The 20,690-nt window shown below is 36.8% G+C and overlaps 1 long non-coding RNA gene across 1 annotated transcript in view; it reads left to right on the plus strand.

Annotated features, from left to right (window-relative positions):
- Positions 1 to 19,682, plus strand: part of LOC148050254 (uncharacterized) — a 300,584-nt gene extending 280,902 nt beyond the window's left edge. The window contains exon 8 of the long non-coding RNA XR_015701596.1: positions 19,325 to 19,682. This is a non-coding gene — a long non-coding RNA (uncharacterized LOC148050254). The remainder of the gene's footprint in view (positions 1 to 19,324) is intronic.
- Positions 19,683 to 20,690: the final 1,008 nt, after the last annotated feature.

Consider the following 20,690-nt stretch of genomic DNA (forward strand, 5'->3'; position numbering starts at 1 on the left):
GGGGAGACCTTATTGCTCTCTACAACTACCTGGAAGGAGGTTGTAGCGAGGTGGGGGTTGGTCTGTTCTTCCAAGTAACAGTGATAGGACAAGAGGAAACGGCCTCAAGTTGTGCCAAGGGAGATTTAGATTAGATACTAGGAAAAATTTCATCACGGAGAGAGTGGTCAGGCATTGGAACAGACTGCCCAGGGAAGTGGTGCAATCACAGCCCGTGGAAGTGTTCAAAAAACGTGTGAATGTGGCGCTTAGGGACATGGTTTAGAGGTGGACCTGGCAGTTAGGTTAACGGTTGGACTCAATCTCAGAGGTCTTTTCCACCCTTAATGATTCTATGATTATTGCATGTTGGAAAGACCCACATTGGAAAGACCCACGTTCACTTGATTTCCACTGAGAAAAAGCAGTGGACCAAAAATTTAAGGAAATTGTCACTGTGGTTTGTAGTAGACACTAACCTATTCACGTATTTATGAACATCTGCAGCTTTTGAATTTTTGGTGCGTTTGCTGCTCCTTAAATTACTTCTTACTACCTTGTCATGTCTTTGAAAATAGCCATTAAAATAAAAGCCATCACAGCTATCCAGTTGGATTTAAAATGTATGTGGTCAGTATGTTGGCTTCCTAAAGACAGGTTTCCCTGCATGTCTGGTGATAAGTTTCAAATACCAAATAATATGATTTATAAAAAATTCTAGATCATATTAAGATTTTAAAATTAATTTTTAAAGGAAATACATCTGCATCTTAGGCAAAAATACAGCGCTCTAATGGTTCATGAAACATACTACTTTTATCACATGCAGCACTACTGAAAGATGAAAAAAGGTTGTTCATTGCCTCTATCTTTAAGAAAGAAGTTTCCTATTTTATTAATCATGCTTGAAAGGTAATACTCTTTATTGTATGTACAAAGATAAATTTTTATTTGTGATCTAATTTGTAGATACAGTAAATGGACATTAAGCTTTGATCCATGCTATGTCATGGTTCTCTCAACGGCTAAAGAAGAGATGCCGTTTTTTCCAGAGCATTCATATTAGTACCACATAGCAGCTTTGCGATTTTTTCCCCATTGGAAATCCTGACCTTTATGGGAGAGGGTCAAAAATTCATTCAGAAGAGTATGAAAAGACATATTTCTTCCCTAATGAAATTTTTATTAAAAACCTGTTTCAAGTTGGTGTATAATATTTTGCTATTATGTCCTCCATTTTATTTGCAAATTAGTTCTTTTGATAACTGGCAATATGGCTATGAAACAGGTATTCCTGTTGTGTTGTATTTGTATTAGCATACAAATTGAACAGATTAAATAACTTGAATTAGTCTGACTCCAGCTACCCCCGAAACATATACTGTAGTTCCTGGATCTCATATCGTATATGTTTAAAAACAGCCACGCTAAAAGTGTTCTCAATACCTGTGTCTCCATTCATTCCTAATTTCAAATCTTCCTAAGGACAAAATTTGGAAGCTCCTTCATCCACTGCTCAGTTTTATTTCTGCTTCCTCATTCTAAATCTGCAGAATTTATCACCTAACCTTGGTCTGGGGATGGAAGGGCACTTACTAATAGATACCAGGAATCACTGGTTCCTTGGCACCATGGTTGCCAGCTCAGGGAGGACTTTAGCCTGCCTTTTTCTCAGAGGGATTCCAGTAGGGACAGTGGTTAGAAAAGAAAATATTCTTTTGATTTTATTTCCTACGATGGCTGGAGCTGGATTTGTTGTTGTTTACGTCACATGTTTCAAACACATCATGAATGTGTTATCTGACTGCTGGTGGCAGAAAGGAGGAGAAGCAGTGGCCCATGCTGCTGCTGCTAACAGTTTCCATTCCTGGCACCACCCTGGGATTGTGGTGTGGTTTAGGGTTTTGTTGGGGTTTTGGGGTTTTTTGTGGGTTTTTGTTTGTTTGTTTGTTTTTTAAATCTGCTTTCATCATCTGTTATCTTAACCGGATAAAACAGGGAATAAAGGAGGATGGGAGGGTCCTTATTCCCTGCCACTTTCCACTTACAGGCTGCTCTCTCTTCCAACACAGCCCCTTAAAACAAAATGGTACCTTTGAGTGTGAAGGACTTCAGTTCCTGAAGAAATTTCTTCAGGAATCCTGAATTTCTTCAAGTCATATTTTCATATTTGCTGAAAGGCACCACACAATAAATTCCTACAGGAAACTTATACAATACAACCAATGAATCCAGCTTTAGCCATCTTACCAAAATTTCTTATGGGAAGACAATCCTGGAGCACGGGACGTTTACTCAGGTAGAGTTACCTGATAAACCCAATGATACCTAGAGCACTTGATGAACCTCTTACCATAATAAAAACATGCACTTCACCACCAGATCCAGAACATCAAACACTTACCTTCCTCAGTAGCTTGGATTCTTGTGAGCATTCCCAATCTGAATAGAAGCTTCATACCAGTCTTGACCTGCAGGTCAGAATAGAGACCATCATGTGGCTGCAGGTAATAGTAAGGATATTACGGATCTGCTACTGCTGGCTGGTGTCCTTGTTTTAAATCTCCATTGAGAACAAACTGAACTGCTGGAGAATATTTTAAAATGTGCTTCATACTTTTGAATTTTGTGGACTCACGGGTCATGAACCGTCATCTGGTATCCTTACTTCCTGGCTGCACCTCAGCCACCGCTGGCATTTGAAATAGCCTGTTGGAGGATTTGAGGTTTGTAGTTGCGCTCTGAGAGCTCGAGCTGGCCTGCATGTAACACTACAGCTTCACTAAGCTGACATTTCCTAATGGAATAATGCCCCTGCTAAAAACTTTTGACAGACTGGTCCAAACTCAGTACTAGCACCTAGCCTAGCACCTTTCTCTCCCTTGAGTCAGTTATTGACTTTAATAGGAGAGAAGACAGGCTAACACTGAACAGTTTTGGAAACCCCAAACTAATTGTATAATTATGGGCTCTGATATTTTTATTAAAGGAAATGTCTTTGCTTGGGTTTTTATTTACCAGTGATTAAAATTGTTTATACAACAGTGGTTTGATTCTATAAATGCATGACTACCTTTTCTTTCAGAAATTTCTTGAAGGATTTTATTTATGGTGTTACTGTATTCTGTACTGTTATCAGATCAGTATGGGGAACAAATGTTTTCTCATAGATATCAGGATATTGAAACAAAACTCTCACGAGTCTAAGAAATATGCCTTTAGGTAGCATTTATAAAAGTAGGCATTTAACAAGCAGGCCTTATTCACAAGATTATTAATTGGACGGTTTTAAAGAGTTTTTAAAACGTTCTATGCTCATCTACCTGCTGTTTTTTCTCTCCCTGCCCCATAACATTATTAAGAGGCTCTTCAAGGGTAGACAACTGCAGTATATAGATGATACCAATTTGTAAAACCAAGACAGCTGAATTTGCTTCATATTTCAGGGCACAGGAAACATCCAAACAAAAATATGCTACAGATTATTTAATCTATATTCTACAGCATTTTCATTTGTAAGATTTAGAGTTAAGCTCAGAGACTGTAATAGTCATAATACAGCTGTTATATTCGTTAAATGCTAATCCAGGTCCTAAGAGAAAATTATTATATCATCAATATAAACATAACAGATTTTACCTTTTAAATCTGCCAGGAGAATTTTTTATGAGAGTCTGAAATGTTGAAGAAGCTTTTTTTTTTTAATCTTAGATGCTATTAACTAGTCTACGTTCACTACAAGACTATTTTAGTTTTGTTCCCAATAGCTAATTCTAATTCAAAGAAGATGCTCTAATATTCTGGGCTTGTATAGCACTTTTTAAGCAGGTTTTCTAAGATGTCACAGGTAGCGAATGATGTTTCATAAGCTTTTTGATGCAAATGTCATCAGCTGAAAAATTCCAACTATTACCAGGAACCCCATAGTTAAATGAAATCCTTTACATGTGAAAACTGAGTAAGAAGTGAGAGTTCGTGTTTGTCTGGACTATAAATAGGCATTAAATTATTCAGATAGTTTCCATATGGTCATCATATGTTAACTTTCATGTAGTAAGGCCTGTTTCAGGAAAGCGCTTAGACAGGTGTTTCAAGCTATCGACTTCTGTAAGCATGTGATTAAGAGCTTTCCTGAAGAGCGACCCTAATTATCATTCTTGTGACTTAAATAAGGTTGGCTATGGCTGCACACCTACTTAACTTGGGGAACAAAGATTCAGCTTTTCAAATTAACATATTAAAGGTTTGTATTTTCCTCATTTAGTATATTAAGTTCCTTCCTTCAGAGAAGGAGAAACATTTTAAACTATTTCTAAACAGTTTGTCAGAGACTGCTGTTTTTTAACTCATCTTCCCCTCCTGCTCAGGTTTAAAAAGCATTAAGTTATCGGTCTCTGAATTTTCTATTACAGATTTTACTATCAGCCAATTCTGACTGTTCTTCTGTTTAATATTTGATCAGTGTCTGGAAAGACTTTCGTCTGAAGGGAACATATGATCAGTAATGACTTTGATATTTTTTGTCTTGCTGAAAGTTGGCTATCTTTTAGCAATGCTTTTAAGGCTATGAAATTGCTTCTGTGTTTTGCAGTTGTGTACCTTGTATTGAGTTTCAAAAGCTTTTAGTCCATACATGGTATCCCTAATGTCAATGTTTCCTTATCTTTTCTTATTTTTTACCTTTTCCCAATTACATGTATGCTATCATCCAGTATTATAAGCAGTTTTCCTAAAAGCTCACTTTTCAGATTTTTTTTTTTTCCTATTTTTTTCTGCTGATTTGAAGAAAGCACATTAGAACAATTCTGATGTAAAAAGTGGGTCTCATTTAGGGCATGTCTCTAGCTTAAAAAAAAAGTAAAAAAAAGCTCCTGCTGCTTTATAATGATTTAATGAAAAGTAAAAAAAGTTCCCTTAATGTGGATAGGGATCAGTATGGAATTTTTTGCACTGATACAGCTTATTCTCATGAAGTTTCCTTCACAAGCCTTTTAAAGTCTTTAAAAGCAGCTTTTAAAGCACTGTACCTTCATGTATGCCAAAATTTTTGCTGGCATGACAACATAAAAAAAAAAAAGTCACACCCTTTTCTGTAACTACATTGGTGTGACTGTTCAGTATTGGTTATTACTCCTGTGCTGTTATAGATTTTTCATTGCAACATGATGATCTGTAGAAAACCATGGAAATAAGTATTTGCTTTGTTTCTTACAGATTATTTTTGAAGAAGAAAACAAAAACTTTTCCAGGTGTTTTTCTTAACGTATAATCTGTTCCAACACAAAGATGTCTTCAAGAACTACTAATATAGGTAGTTGTTTAACATTTCGTAATAGGCTACCCAAGAGCTACAGCAATGTCCAGAAAATGCAAGGCAAATAGTGAAGTAGTAAATTTCTAAGTTTACATAAGTGATCTGGTAGCGTAGGTTCAAATCTATGCAAAAACGATTAATTTGGCATTTTACTGAGGCTGATAAATGAGATCTTGGCAATATCTGTTTATGGGTTTTTGGATTAAGCTTTCTCTACTTATGTTATATCTTCACTGAACAGATTTTCAACCTTTGTAAATAAAGTATCTTTTTCTTATTTTTCTTACCGGTGCTTAACAACCTACAGCTTATTCCCATATCAGGAAAAAATATGAAAATGTCAGGGGAAAAAAAAAATCAGGAAAAGCACTTCATTAATGCATATCCAGAATTCAGACACCCTTTAAAATGTTGATGTGGTTTTTTTGTATTCATGCAACAAAGGCAGGCTTTGTGCCAAGTTTGGAAGGTACTCTGGGAGGAATGGACCTTAGTAACTCTTCATAGTATATACTTCTAAATACTTAGCAGAAAGCAATTTATTAGCTACTTAACATAGAAGTTAATCAAATCACAGCTGGCTAGAGGCAGGACAGATATGCCAAACAATCTTTTGCCAACTTGTCCGTTTCAAATGCAGCTAACCGATGTACAAAGTTATCTTATGACTATGTACACGGTAAGCTTCAGCATTAAAAGGAGATATTTTCATGGGTTACTGTACAAGTTTAATGTGACTGGTTTTAATATAAAGTATTCACTGCAACTTTTGCCCAGTTACTGCTGAAGGATGTACTATGAAGATCGGTTGATGATTCCTCTCAGTAAGCGCTTCCTAGGCTATCTTTGCAAGGCAAAAGACTAGAAGAGTCAAAGTGTGTTACAAGATGCAATTTCTGATTTTGCTTTTAATGTCTAGTGGTCCTGTGGTGATTGGCACAGATTTGGCTTTGAAAAAACACTATTTAAGGATTTCAAATTAAAAAGATCTCACAGAGCATTGAAAAACACATCTAGAGATAAACTGCAGTCTGTAATCACATGGGCATCATGGTGCATGCAAGACATCTTTTGGAATTTAGTGGGATACTCTCATGAATAAAGGTTTCTGGAACTGACCTCTATTTTTCTTGCACTTGGTTGCTGAAACATAGAGGTATTTTTATTAATTAAGATGAATTATTCTGATATTTTCCATAGGCAAAGTTTCTGAGGGCAACTATAACATTATTTTCTGAGATATTTGTCTTGCCTTATAGAATGTGTTTCATCACTGTCAGAAAAGCTCCCTGTGTAGCTCCCAATGAAGCCTCACAAGCATTTAAATCCCCTACTGGAGGGGAAGTTGATTTAACTGGGAGTCAACATATTCTTTAAACCTCACTACCAAAACAAAAAAAAAAATTCACAGCTTTTTTTTTTTTTTAAATCAACTCTGGACCTGAGTATGATTAACAGGCAAATCTCTCTACAGCACTACAAGGAATAATTAAGCTGTAAGTTTAGTCTGTCTTTGCCAAATGAGAAACAATATGGGAAACAATGCGCTCCCCCCACCCCGACTTTATCCGTCTCGGTAAACATAATTAAGTAATGGATGATGGTTTGTTAGCATTTTATTACACGTGTTTGCAAGGGCATTAAGAATAATAATAAAATGCACAACAAATATTATAGGTATTGAGGTTTTCAGCAGTGGAAAACGTGACTTTTTGAAATCTGGGCTGGAAACATGTATTCCTACAAATTAACTATTCCTCTATGCCGAACAGCAATTGAGATACTGCTGTCTTAGTTGATTTACATACACTAATTGCTAGTTCCTATTAAGCACTGAGTGGTCACCTGCTCAATAATATTAATGAATTAATATTTTCAGATAGTTATTCAGAAATAGTAGGAAACGCTAAATTTACTTTAGATTTTAGCAATGAAATCGGATTATGCTTTTGTTTAGGAACCTGTTTGCTGCTTTGCTATTCAAACAAAATGACCTAATGAAGCTGTCAAAATTTGCAATACTTTGTATGTGTATATTATGTAAATGTACATGTATGTATATATTTATATAATAGTAAAAGTTTCAAGCAGACAGGGATAGAAATATTTAATTTTTTCTGCACTTTAACTAAGTCACATGACCAAAATGTCTCTACTAAAGTGACTCATTTATCTGGCTGGGAAATAATTATGTTCATATTTTGCTGCTAAACCTTTAGAGCAGATCAAATTCTCCATATACAGGACCTACAGGAATAATCCATATTTATGGCTAATGCAGTTCAAAGGAAAATCTGAGCTGGCACTTGTAAAATTCCTCACAGCTGAACTTCCCCAAAAATCGATTTAACAGCTTAGTTCACTAGCATATGGCTCATCTGTATCTTAATGCACAGCTGACAAATCAGAAGACAATATTTTAGGCACAATACGCCTTGCCAGCCTGTGGCAAAGGGAAGCCATAGACTTTACAGAAAATGAAGACTGGAAATGCTCGGCCATAGCACAATTGACATAACCTGTACAGGCTTCACAATAACATCACATGTAAGCTCACATCACTGCGTTGGCCTTGATTCAGCAAGGTACTCACAGCCAGTGAGATTAAAGCACAGCAATGGCCCTTCTGCTTCTGACTGGATTACTCAATTAAATATTACACAGAGTTGAGGCCTTTATATGGAACTACTTTGGGTCCTATTTACCAAACAGATGTCCCAAATTATTAGTAGGCAACAATGGTTAAAAAAACCCAGTTTTACAACACGCTAACTGACAGACATTCTGACTCACTTGGCTCTTCTGCTTTCTCCGAGGTTTGGTAAAAACACTTCAAGTCCAGGACAGACAACCCTGGAGGTCTGAGTACAACTTTTGGTACATGCTGGAAAAACATACAGGAATTCCATATTCTGCTTCAATGACAGTGTGGAGGGATTGTTTTAGGAACAACAAATCCCTCAATTTTAGAGACTCAGTTCTGTATCTGACTTCTGAAGATAACAAGATACTTTTTTTTCTTTTTTTGTTGTTGTTATAGTGATACTTGTCATTTAAGAATTTCCTGATTTTTCAAAACAAAAAAAAAAAACAACCCTCACAGTGCCCTTCCTTTCTTTTAAGAAATTCTTGATTCTGTACATATGTGGTTTAATTGTCTAGAAAATGAAAAAATGAGCAAGAGAAATAGATTGTTACCTCTGTGTAGTTCTTTGTGTTTTGAGAAGTATGTTCAGAGATAAGAGGGGGTCTATGCTCTTGCCAAAGGTATGAACATGTAAAATGTGACAGAAAGAAGCATTAATACCCTGCCATATGAGGGTGACAAATGCAGACCCTAGAAAATGCTTTAAAGATAAGCATTGTGTCTGTTATGCCACGACACTTGCTCAGTTAAAGAGGCACAAAACCGCCACTACTGGAATTTCAAGTGAAACCCCAATTTACTCCTAGAAGTTAGTGATTTTCAGAGTCTTATGTGGCCAAAGGGCCTGAATTCTGCTCCTGTTGTGTTTTTATTAACTCCACCGAGAACAGACTGGAGTCCAAGAAGCCATAATTAAGGAGGAAGGAAGTGCAAATGACCCTACAGGATGCCTCTGAATTTAGGACGTTATTGTGAAGTATTTCTGCACAGTTTTGATGATAAACGTTGTCCTGCATGAAGCAAAATAGTAATAACTCAATCTGATGGATGTAATTAGTTCTCATTTTACTTGGTGTGTGCATGTTTGCAACACACACTGTTACTTGTTTATTACTCTGGTACTTCTAATGTTAATTATTAATTCTTAGCCTGAACAGCAGTTTATCCTGAAAAGGTGTGTGAAAGTGTGCATCAATCTTAAGCCTGAAAGCACTGATGCAAAGATTCTGAATTTCCTCCATCTTTTATAGAAAGATAAAATTTCAAAGATTTAAAATTACTTCATCTAATAGGATGAAGACGGCAATTCATGACATCGCTCAGTTCTGGGCTGGCCTTTCATAACTCAGTATCACTTAGCTCCCCCCACCCCCTGAAACGGATATTACCTTTACTGTTACATTAAATGTTTACAACAATAAAAATCTCCCAGAGAACCTCCAAATTAAAGCCATCAAAGCCAAGTTCATGGTGTGTGCTGAAAATAGATGAGATTTGATTTTGGTAAAGTTTCATTTTGAATTTGTTTAAACCCAACTCTCCAAGCAAAAATTAGACTGGCACAATTTATGAAGGTGGCACAATTTATAAAGGGCAAAACCTAAAAGAAATGTTCATTAGGAGTAGGCGTATTTATTTTACATATCTCTTTATATGTCTTCATGATAATGTCTAAACTCCAACAATTATAACAGTTGATTCTCAAGATCTTTACTGAGACATAGTTATGGCTGTCATGTTTTGTGTTCTCCAGTTCTGAAAATACTCCGAGGTGGATATCTGGGGTTACTGAAGACGAGTGCTAGCTTTCAGTGTAGTTTACATGCTATATATGTATCTAAAATTTAGGCTTTATCTAATTTTTGGACTGCTAAAATCAGAAGCCCCTTTAAAAAGAACGCCAAAAATTTAACTGTACATGTGTCACCAAAGGTACTATGGATCAGAACGTAACAAGAAGAGAATTAAGGTGCTTGCTTCTGATTTGCACAAACATTCAGGTGATGTTTTCAACTTTTGTCCTTTTGAAATGCTCACGTGGTAGTATAAAGGCTACAAATCATTCTTGTGAGCCAAAATGTCATTTGCTACTGTTGGAAGGCAAGTTAACAGTATTACAACTTTGGTGAAATTCGAATGCATTCCATGTTCATTTTTTTTAATAAGAACTGTAAATAACAGACCATTTTGGAGTTTAATAAATGATCCCTTCCAAAGTCTAATGATAGCTTACTTTAGTTATAGCCATTCTTTTATAGCGATAGACAGCTTTAAAAAATCATTCTTACAGCATACACATAATTTTAAAGAGCTGGAATAAAGTTTTGGAACAAGTCCATTCATTTAATTTATTCAAGTATGACAAGTACTAGGAATATCTTTGATGTCCTAAATCTCATTTTACGCAGGAAACTGCCCTATCTTTTGGGATTCGGTTTGCACATAGTATTCTCTTCGCAGGTATTTCATATTCTAGAGATTTCCTTTCTACTCAGAGTATTGCTTATCCTCATTGATCAAACATCAACAATCAGATGCTAAAGATTTATAAAGTAGGTTTAAAAATAATAAGATTTTTAAAATTAATGAAGTCTATATTAAAAATTTGCCTCTGAATGTGATGTCTCTGAAGAACCATATTTTCCAGATTTTTACTGGAACCCTAAAGAGTAATATTTAAATTTTAAAAAATTTAAGTAAGGCACCAACTCCTACTTAATCACACAGCTTTGGAAGTTGCAAATTTAAAAACACAGCAAGATTTATGATATAATTGAGAGGTCAAAATAATGCAGCCATATTATTAGCACTAACTGCAGCATTCTAGTGTTCTTTACCTATATTCTAAGCAGATAGCTATTTTCAAGCAAACTAAGCTTCAACTGTTCTGGAAAAAAATAGAGAAGAAAAAAAATCAAGTCCCCTTCAGAGAAATACATGCATCTTTCTGCCTCTGGTGAGGCTGTCATTTTGTGTTCAGCCCAAGACATAGAAAGCAGATGGATAAAAAATACCACACACATTAATGCTGTTCATCATGAAAAGAAATGATAAGATGAACTTCAGTTTGAAACCACAAATATCTGGCTTGGAAGAAAAAAAAATGCTCTTTTATTACAATGTTTTGCCTGCTTGTTGGTCCTGCTCTTACTTTAGTTATAACAGTGTCCCATCACCACAATATGTGAGCACATTATATATAGAGACTACAGCCATGCAAAACCTCTCCAGTTAGAGTTGTGGCTGAGGAAAAAAAAAAAAAGAATGAAAATTACTTATTCTGAGTGGGCATTTTTTTATTTCAAATTTATTCTTGAAGAGAAAGGTATGATATTCTTGCTTCCCAGCTTCATGCTACAGGCTAACCATCAACTGACACAGCCTATATTGTCCTTTTTGCACCGCTACTTTTTTTTACAAAGTTTAACTTTTCATGATAGTTGAAAAGATGAAAAGCTATTTATGGAATAAACAGCAACAAAAGCTAGGCAACTCTGCACAGCATAATGGGATTTTAATGTATTCTTCTTGTCGGCATAGTGTATTTCTGTGATAATTTTATGTGACAGTGTAATTAAACTGGAAAACAATTCCCATTTCCTATGTATTTTATCTATTTATCATCATTTATTTCTTTACTTTCTTGCTCTGCTATAAATATTATTGTAAGGAGAGTTAAATAAGTTAAACCAATGCAATTACTTTTACAGATTGAAATTAACTTCATATATCAATTTATACTGGTTTATATACAGCACCTACTATTTGCCCTGTACAAATAAATGCATTTGTTGCAGTATATTTATAGTGTCACTATGGTTTCCGTGTTTGCACTCCTTTTGACTAATGTTCTATATGTTAAAACTTGACGTTTTAACAGTATTTTCAAACAATTTCATTCATTATCAAATAACCATTTATTACATTGTGGCAATTTCAAACCATTTACTGGACCCTTTAGACATTGCTAAACAATGATTTATCAAAGAATGTGCAAATTTTAGTGCTTATCACAGCAAATACAAAAAGTAACATTAAATAGTGACTTGACAACAGCTCTGACTAAATTATTTTTCTTTTTTAATCTTGATGAGTCATATTTAGTAATAGCAGTTTGTAAATGTGCTGGAAACCGAGGGCAATATTGTAGACTGCTTCATTGTAGAAGCCTCTTTCTGGCTTGGTCAATTCTTTTGCGTGCTTGGGAGATAAACTGAAGACTGTGGGACACAACAGATATGTCTCTTACTGCCTTTTTATTTTCTTATGGTGCCTATGATGCCCCAATATTGTCATGCTTTTCACATTTTATTTGACCATGAATCTAACAAAATCCACTCCTAGCCAAATCTGTATTGATTTTTCCTTACCTAGAGTGAATAGCAGTGATGCAAAGAATTTTCAGTTCTGTTTTCAGGAAAAATGTTCTCCTTCCCAGTGTTCTAGCCAACAAATAGGACTGATTTAATTTCATATGTGACCACTTGGCTGCAAAATGCTGTGCCTGTATTTCCATTTCTTCTCTCCCCAATTTCTATTGAACTTGATCCACAGTATGTCTGTGAGAGAACAGACTGATACCCACAAATGATAATTTGGTCTCTGGAAGCATTTAGGTGCAAACTTTACAAGGTGACAGTATTTGAGGGGGACATCCCTGTTCTCAGAGATCTCATTAATCATTGCAGAGCTCACACATTCAGCTCAATATTAAGTACATTGAAAGGCTTGAGTATTACAGAGGATATTCATAGAAGGAATTTCAATGACTTGGGAGTATTCCTCATTTGTGAGGGTCATACATGGACTATAGCTGAACAAATGTAATGATCCCTAAATCAATAGTTTGGTATTGTTGATTTCTACTACAGTAACATTAAGTAGCTCCAGATAAAGCCAAAGCCTCACTGTGCAAAGCTAACAGTTTAATATCATCCTTGCTCGAAAGAATTTATAGTCTATGCAGTTTGTTTATGAATTGGAGTAATAAGGAACCACACCTTAGATTGTGATCTTCCTTAGCCAAGGTCATGAAAAAGAGCAGAACTGAAAATTACACACAGATTTTCTATATGTCAGTCTTAATTTCAAAGGCATCCAAAAGGTTTAGATTCCATTATCTCCAATTCAGCAGTGGTCATCAGGACCATTTGTTCTGTTACTGCTTCCAGCAAAGGGAGCTAGAACCTCATTAACCTAATAATGTAATAATTTAGTTTAAATTGCCACAGCTTTCAACTTGTGCTGGTAAGACAGGCTGTAAACTGTAGCAGAAAAGAAACAGGCAGTTCTGCAGCCTGTGTCATAGCACGGCATCCTCTGCCAGACAGGTGCAGCTAGACTTGGTAACTTCAACAGCCAGTGCAGCAACAGCCGAGATGCATCATAAATTGGGGCCCTTACACATGAAGAAAGGTAAAATCTTGTTTGCTTGCTGAAGGTCTCACTATCCCTAGTTTAAGGACTTCAGTTCTTTAATTTTACCTGTGTATATCCTCTGTGTTTAATTCTAGGATCTCAAAGGTTATATGTTTACTTGTGATGACAGTAGCTACAGTTTAGAGTTTGGGGTTTTTTTTGGTGTTTGCTTTCTTGGGGTTTTTTGGTTGTTTTTTGTTCACAAGCTCTATTGGTATTCTGTGAGAATTTTGCTAGACTACTAGGATATGACCAAGCCCAAGGTACATTTACAGAGTACACAAGGGAAGTTCATCCAAAACCAGTAAACAATAAATAATTTTACCTCAGCAGAACTATGTACTTGTCTTCTCAAACTTCAGAGATCGTTTTTAGAAATTCTTCATCTATTCCTGAATCGCAGTAATTCTTAACACACTACTACTTTAAACAAAACTGTCACTGAAGTCAGGTAGGCCAGATCAGGCACAAAAAGAAGTTTTGGCTTAAACCAATCACTTAATTTTAAGTGATGCTATATGATGCCAGAATAAAGTAACCATTACAGCCATGTCCCTGCTAATTTAAAAAAAAAATTGTAGAAGATGAAAGTGTCTGGGGACCCAGTGCAGACAAGAGTAAGCATTTAATCATTGGAGAAAGTCAAGCTGAGTTCAATCACAGGTCAGAGCTGAAGGTCTGCTCAGAATCAGGTACCCCAAATTAAAGCACTTTGGGCACAGGTGTGTCTATAGCCAAACACTCATATGAGCCTAATGTAAGTACCAGTGTGTTTGCTTCCTTTTATTTTCATCAGTCTAAATGACAAAGTGCTGAGGTATCGAGGTATGTTCACACCCAACTCTTGTTGATCCAGGAAGTGATCCTGAGATGACTGGTTGTCTTATCCCATTTCCAGCCTCCTTCTCTCCATTAGTCTGCCTAGTGGAGATTACTATCCCTTGGTTTACACTGGTTAAACTGATCATTTGGCTTCTTTTTCACCTATCTCTATGAAATCAAGTTTAATTTTTTTTTTTTTTGTGGTAGACTTTGTATGTTACAATCCATGGAAGTTCAACAACCATCAGCTATCAAGCACCAGAGATAAGGCCTGAAAATGGAAAAACGGGTTTTTTGATAGAATCAGGGTTAACAACACTGCCTCTCAGAATTCAGAAATGTAAAAAGAGTAAGTTTTCCCCATAATCAATGATACTTCTGTGTGGCCAGCAGCCTAGGTGGAAGGGAAGGAAGTGATCAAGGCGAGCTCTTTGCTCACTTAAGGAGATGTTATACAAAACATTAAACCCAATGAGGGTATCTGTCAAAATCTAAGAGACTCCATCTCTGCTGTTATCTACCTTCCATTATGGATTAATTTGACACTAATTGCAAAAATGATTTAATTTAGCTAATCTTCAAAAAATACTGTTTGAAAATTAAAATTAATGGCTAGGATAAAATCTAAGTATTCTAACGGAATAAAAGCTTAGAGATGAAGGGGCAGGGACTGACAGAGAAAGCTTAGATGGAAATTACCTCAAAAAATTGCATTTAATACATAAAGCAACAGAGAACCAAAAATTAATTTAAAGAAGACCATGACAGGTATTAGTGGAGGAAATGCCAAAGAAATTGTGTACTGATGGAGAGGGACAGAAAAAACAAATGTGAAGCATTTTTAGCTCTAAAAAAGATTTTGGGACTATATTTTGTTAGATCTAAAAAACCACAAGAAATTACATACTTCTGAAAGTTTTATCCAATGAGCAGAACCTAGAAAATCAAGTATTTCTCAACTATGCATTGGACAAACTGGAGAACGTGATTGTTGCAAGTGGTCAGCCTCTCCGTATGAGGTTTGTAGTTCAAAAGTTAAATTTGCACCAGCAAACTAATCATAGCTTTGTGATGTTCTTCCAAGTCCTATTTCTGATAAAGACACTGTGTAACACGACAGACTCTCATCTGTACCAGATGGCACAAGTCCCTGGTGAATCATATGCCAGCTGTGCACAGCCAGAACACAACACGCTCCAACCACACTTCCTCTTTCCTCTCACTGTGCACCCAGCCCAGCAAGGCTATCTTGGCGCTCGGGCTCATGAGCATTCAAAGCAGCAGAACACGTGTGTCGGAGGCTCTCTATATAGCAGGCATATGAAAGATGACAGCTTCCGGACCTACGCGCTTTGTGCTCTTCCTACTAGCGTCTTCCTTTGCCAAACTTAACAGGGGAAAGGAATGCAAAGGCAGTGTCCTTTGTCTGCTCTGCCTGTTTTGTCCAGGAGGTTGGAAGGGTAATGTTCTTCAGCATACAAAGAATATGGTTTCCCTTATCCTTATGTTTGCATTAAATTAAAGGGTGCCATTTCACCATCACCTCAGTGCCACCAGACTTGCTTTGCTATACAGTACAGTGGGAAACCTAACTGCCCCACCACAGCACGAATGCCTGCTTCCCTTGTGCTCTTGTGTGCTTACCTAATGTAATTAGCAATGTGTACAGCTTGCAAGGGAGAATAAGGTTGATTCTAACACATCGTTAATTAAGATATTACAGTTAGCTATTTGCTAGGCTGACTCAGGGGAGTAGTAATAGGATATGGAGTCTTTCACCTTAAGTTCAGCCGTTCTTCCCCCAAATTCCCAGGTAGTGATCAGTAATTTCTCATTAACCCTGGCACAAGATGAATCTGACTCCACTCAGGCATGTGGATGAGTTTTGAGCACATGTCTGTCAACAAGGAGTGTCAGTGTCTCTGATAATTAAATTTCAAAGTGAAGAACCCCACTGCTGTGAGGTAATAGCAGAAGCTGATGCCTCCCTGTGGCATTATTTTAACTCCTCTTTTTTGTTGTTGTTTTGTTTTCTCCAGACTCAATGAGCTATCATAAGCTATGATAATATCAGCAGATACAGATTTAGGTTTTGAAGACTACAAATTGACTATTGTCCTTAGGTTCCCCTGCAAGACAAAGTAATAGGAATACAACCATAAAAGCTGAAAAAACATAGTTTAAAAAATACCCAACCCAACCCATAAATTATGACTCTGCAAGAGGCCCCTAATTTCATGATCCTACCTGCACTGCCAGGAACGTAAAGAATCATTGGTTCTTGACATCATTCTCTTGCCAAAGGGCAATTACCTCTTCTGTATGCATTGCCTTAATCATGTCAAGTTGTGTCCCGTAAATTTGCATGTCTCCCAAGGAAGCACAGTGCATTGCCAGCAGCCTGATAGGCCAGATCAAAACAATTTCCTAATGTATGTTTACATCAGCTTTGGCTCTTGAGCTGCTTTTGCTTTAGTTGTTCTGCAAAACAGAGCAAATTCCCCCTCTCTAAACTGTGTGTTGCATCAGGGATAGGAGGTGGAATAAGCAGAATATGGATGGATACATTGTCCTTACCAGAATTGGGCAATGCTTTCCAGATTAATGAACTGCAAATCAGCTACACAAATGAAACCACATGCTAGATATAAACACGGTCCTCTGAGATGGGCTTGTTGTCACAGGCAGAGAGGGAGAAAGAGAGAGAGGGAGGGAGGGAGTGCACACGCCTATGTGCGATGGCAGGGGGTGTAATGAATGCCAGCTCCCCTCCCGACTCTCTGGGATACGCGAGGATGACAAACTCTCTGAGGAACAATTCCTTTGACTGGTTCGTTGAGGAAAGGAAACTTGTCATGCTGCCAAGAATAAAACTGCTTCTGGGCTTAGTTTTGAATTTTATAAAGTGAATAAGTGAAAAACGTATACACATTCACTTCAGACCCAAGTCATGAATAATTAAAAGAATATATAATTGTACCCAGTTTTCCCCTCAAGCTCAACCAGCAAAGATATCTTCTGTCCATGTAACAGGGTACTTGATGTTTTTTTCAGAAACTGTAAGAAGTGAGCTGAACCAAGTATCACTGAATTCATACTGCATGCAAGTATGAACAACAGCCTGACCATCAGAACGCACAGAAACGCAAACTGAGAACTCAACAGTTTCATATGAAGGAAGTTGCAGATTTTTTTGCTTATGAATAAATATTTTCCTGGTGTGATTCATCCACACTTGATATTGGATTCTGATCACAATATGATAAAAATTATATTGTTAACACAGCATTATGGTAGACATTAAGCTGATACTGCAAATGGCAAAGATCAGACATTTTTTATGAGGCACAGTAGATAAGACTGTTTACCATGTCAAAAATACCTATGCAGAAAAAACCCTCAGAAAACAGAAGTTATCTGTACCTACGTGTAACTGTCTATCTCCTTTTTCCGAGATAGGCAGACTTTCTAGTACAAATTAAGAACCGTGAGTTAACAGTATACAGCCACATGTTTGTCTGAAATTCTACTGGTGCATTGGACTTGTCTAATGGTATTTATCTGGAAGAGGCAGATGCAAGAGCTCTCTTATTGCTTTTATTTTTCCACATTATTCCCACAGTTAATGGGTCCCTCAGTTTTCAACTGAAGTGAAATTTAGGATTAATATCTGTTTTTCTTGCGGGCATAGTAGTTAGCAAATATGGTATCAATAGCAATGTATTTAGTACCTTTCACTTGCAGATACAGAAATCTCATTTAAATACTAATGAAGAACATCAATAACTTCCGTGAACAAGATAATCATTATATCCCCCACCACACACAAAGATGCAGACATGAAGACTCTCATGGCTAGCAAGTTGGCTCTTCCTTTCTCTCATACTGGTATGGCTGTTGGTACCCAACCATCTGTGATGCTCTCTGATAGGAAAAATATATTAAAAAAACTGAAAATCATACACACAGAGGATTAACGTATTCTCTTTTGTATGTAGGTAATAGCTGTGTCCTTGAAATGGTAAAGGTCTGGGGTTTGGTTTGACTGTTATGAAAGATGCTCGTTCCTTGTATTTTTGTACATCTCTAGCTGAATTCCAAACACAAGATCTTCACTAGACCTTGTCTTCTTTTCAACAATGAGGTATTTGTTCTGAGATAGAAAAAGGCAAAACAACAGGGAGGAGTGCAAGTATGCGTAAGAACTAGTCCACCACAGCATCATGGGTTGTATCTGAAGTAGCTCAGGAAGGTTTGGGAGAAGGTACACAGGGACATAGAAGGACTGTGGTGAGTGTCACTTTCTGCTCAATAATTTACCCCATGATATGCAAGGAGGATGCAACTATGAAACTCAGCTAGCTACAGTAGCGTGACAACTGATTACAATAGAATGGCTTTACAGAGGTGATGAGGTACCTGACAGGAATATCAGACATGAGGTAAAATATTACACACTACCTACTTCCTCTCCACGTATCTGAAAGCTACTACTCTATAATGGGTTCCTCTTGTCATTTTTGTATCATAGGTGTCTAAGACAGGAGCCAAGTTACATGCATGGACTAGAAAAGCAGAGGTAAACTACAGCCCAAAGCTCTTACCATCAAAAAAGGGCAAAATAAAGTTGGGAAAAAAAACAGTATTCATACTTTCTGTATAGGGAGAACGGCAAGGAGGAATTCTATACAAATGTGGTCTCTACATACAACCCCAGAGAGACAGGCTTTCAAATGAATGTTTTAAAATTCCAACATTTCTGAACTGTTGCTTGAACCACTTGAAAGGGGGGCATTTTTCATCTAGTTGTCATTTGTTGGGGTTTTTTTTATTACTAGAAAATATTTTTCTAATAAGTAAAATGGGAAAAGACCAAGAAAAAGGTGAATGTTTTGGTATTCTGACTATTTTCTATTTAAAGGTTAATTGTGAATTATTTCAGACCTGAAATTGTGTAACAGTTGATTTTTCCCATGTACAGGACAACATTCATGTGACAGAGCGTTATTCCTTTAAGCCTGCTCTCTTTGGTAAAGCTTTCATGTGAGAACCTGCTTATATTTGCAGTTGTCTGATGTTTAAAAATAGAATTATTCAACATTGCCTAGCAGTTGGCTCTGACCTCTTGTTTGCTTGTTTTCTAGGTTACATTTGAACACTCGCTAGATTTCCAGCTATATTGTGCCACCCCGTGTAAGAGACGGGAAATTGCACGACTTTGCTGACCATCATGACACGAGTTTGGCGTTGGTGTCCTACCGAAGACATTTGTGCATTTTGAAGACAGTTTTGCGTGTATCAACAACTGAAGCACATTTAGAAAAGCATTAAAAGTATTTAATGTGAGGCTTAATTTTTCTTAAAACATTAATTTGCTGGAAAACTTTCAACCTTTTGACTTAATAAGTAAGTCATGGTGGCCTTTTATTTATTACTGCTCTATTGAAAGACAAGGAAGATTATCTATTGGCTAATAAAATTATTCTCTACATCATAATTTAATCTCATTTTCTGCTTTATCTAAGCCAGAATAGAACAGTATTGATTCAAAATCTCTACTCCGACGCTTTGCAAACTTAAGTTTGCTGATAAAATAAGGGGGGGGGGGGGGCGTGTTCAGGCACCAAACTAATAGATAAATTTTGATCCATGTTAACTGAGCAGCCTATAAAACGGAACTTCTCTTTTCTGTAATGTGAGGTACCCCTCTAGGAATCACAGACACCCTTGATCTTTAGAGCTCAGTTAGACCCAGCTCATTCTGGAATAATTCCAACTGTTCACAGATACTCCGAATCCGCAGGCTGAGATCTCTTGCCATTCAGTCTTCAATACCTAGGCAAGTACCTTACAAACTGATCACAAAAGTCACACGATCAGATCTTCACTATTAGAAGCTGGGGTGCTACAGGCATAGAAAGTTCCAAAGTAGGTACAATGGTTAACAGTAAGTTTGGGGTGCACCTGAGAGCAGATAGAAAAATATAATGTCCTTAAGTGTGCGGTATTTGGTTATATTCTGTAGCATTCCACAAATAAAAAATGGTGACATAGCAAAGGTGGCAGGATACAATATTTTTTCCTTTTTGCTGCTTCCCTTCGCTGTTTTCCTGTATTTCTCCTACCAGTAGTTACAAGTTACACACCCTTTCTTTATACTTAAGCTAGCTCTTGCTTTACATTTGTAACTATTATCTGATAAACTTATGTTACAATAATGCCTACAGGCCTCAGGCCGTTTGCTGCGCGTGGTACTAATTCTTTATAAATATATTTTCAATGCTCTAATTAATTTACCTTAATAATTGCTTTTTTCCCTGTGATTCGTAGATTTTACCTTTGCTGGTTGGGGGTGCCTGTGCTTTCTGCTTTTCTTTAGTGGCATTTTTCTTTCTTGTGTTTTCCTCCATTAATTTTGTGCCCCCTTATATCGCTTTTTAATTCTTTCCACACTTCTCCACATCTGTCACATTTATTCAAAGTTCCTTCAGTTCCTTCCTACGCTACAAT

This window comes from Nipponia nippon, unplaced genomic scaffold (assembly GCF_047370975.1).
Source record: "Nipponia nippon isolate SJK-2023a ecotype South Korea unplaced genomic scaffold, ASM4737097v1 scaffold_9, whole genome shotgun sequence".
NCBI lineage: Eukaryota > Metazoa > Chordata > Aves > Pelecaniformes > Threskiornithidae > Nipponia > Nipponia nippon.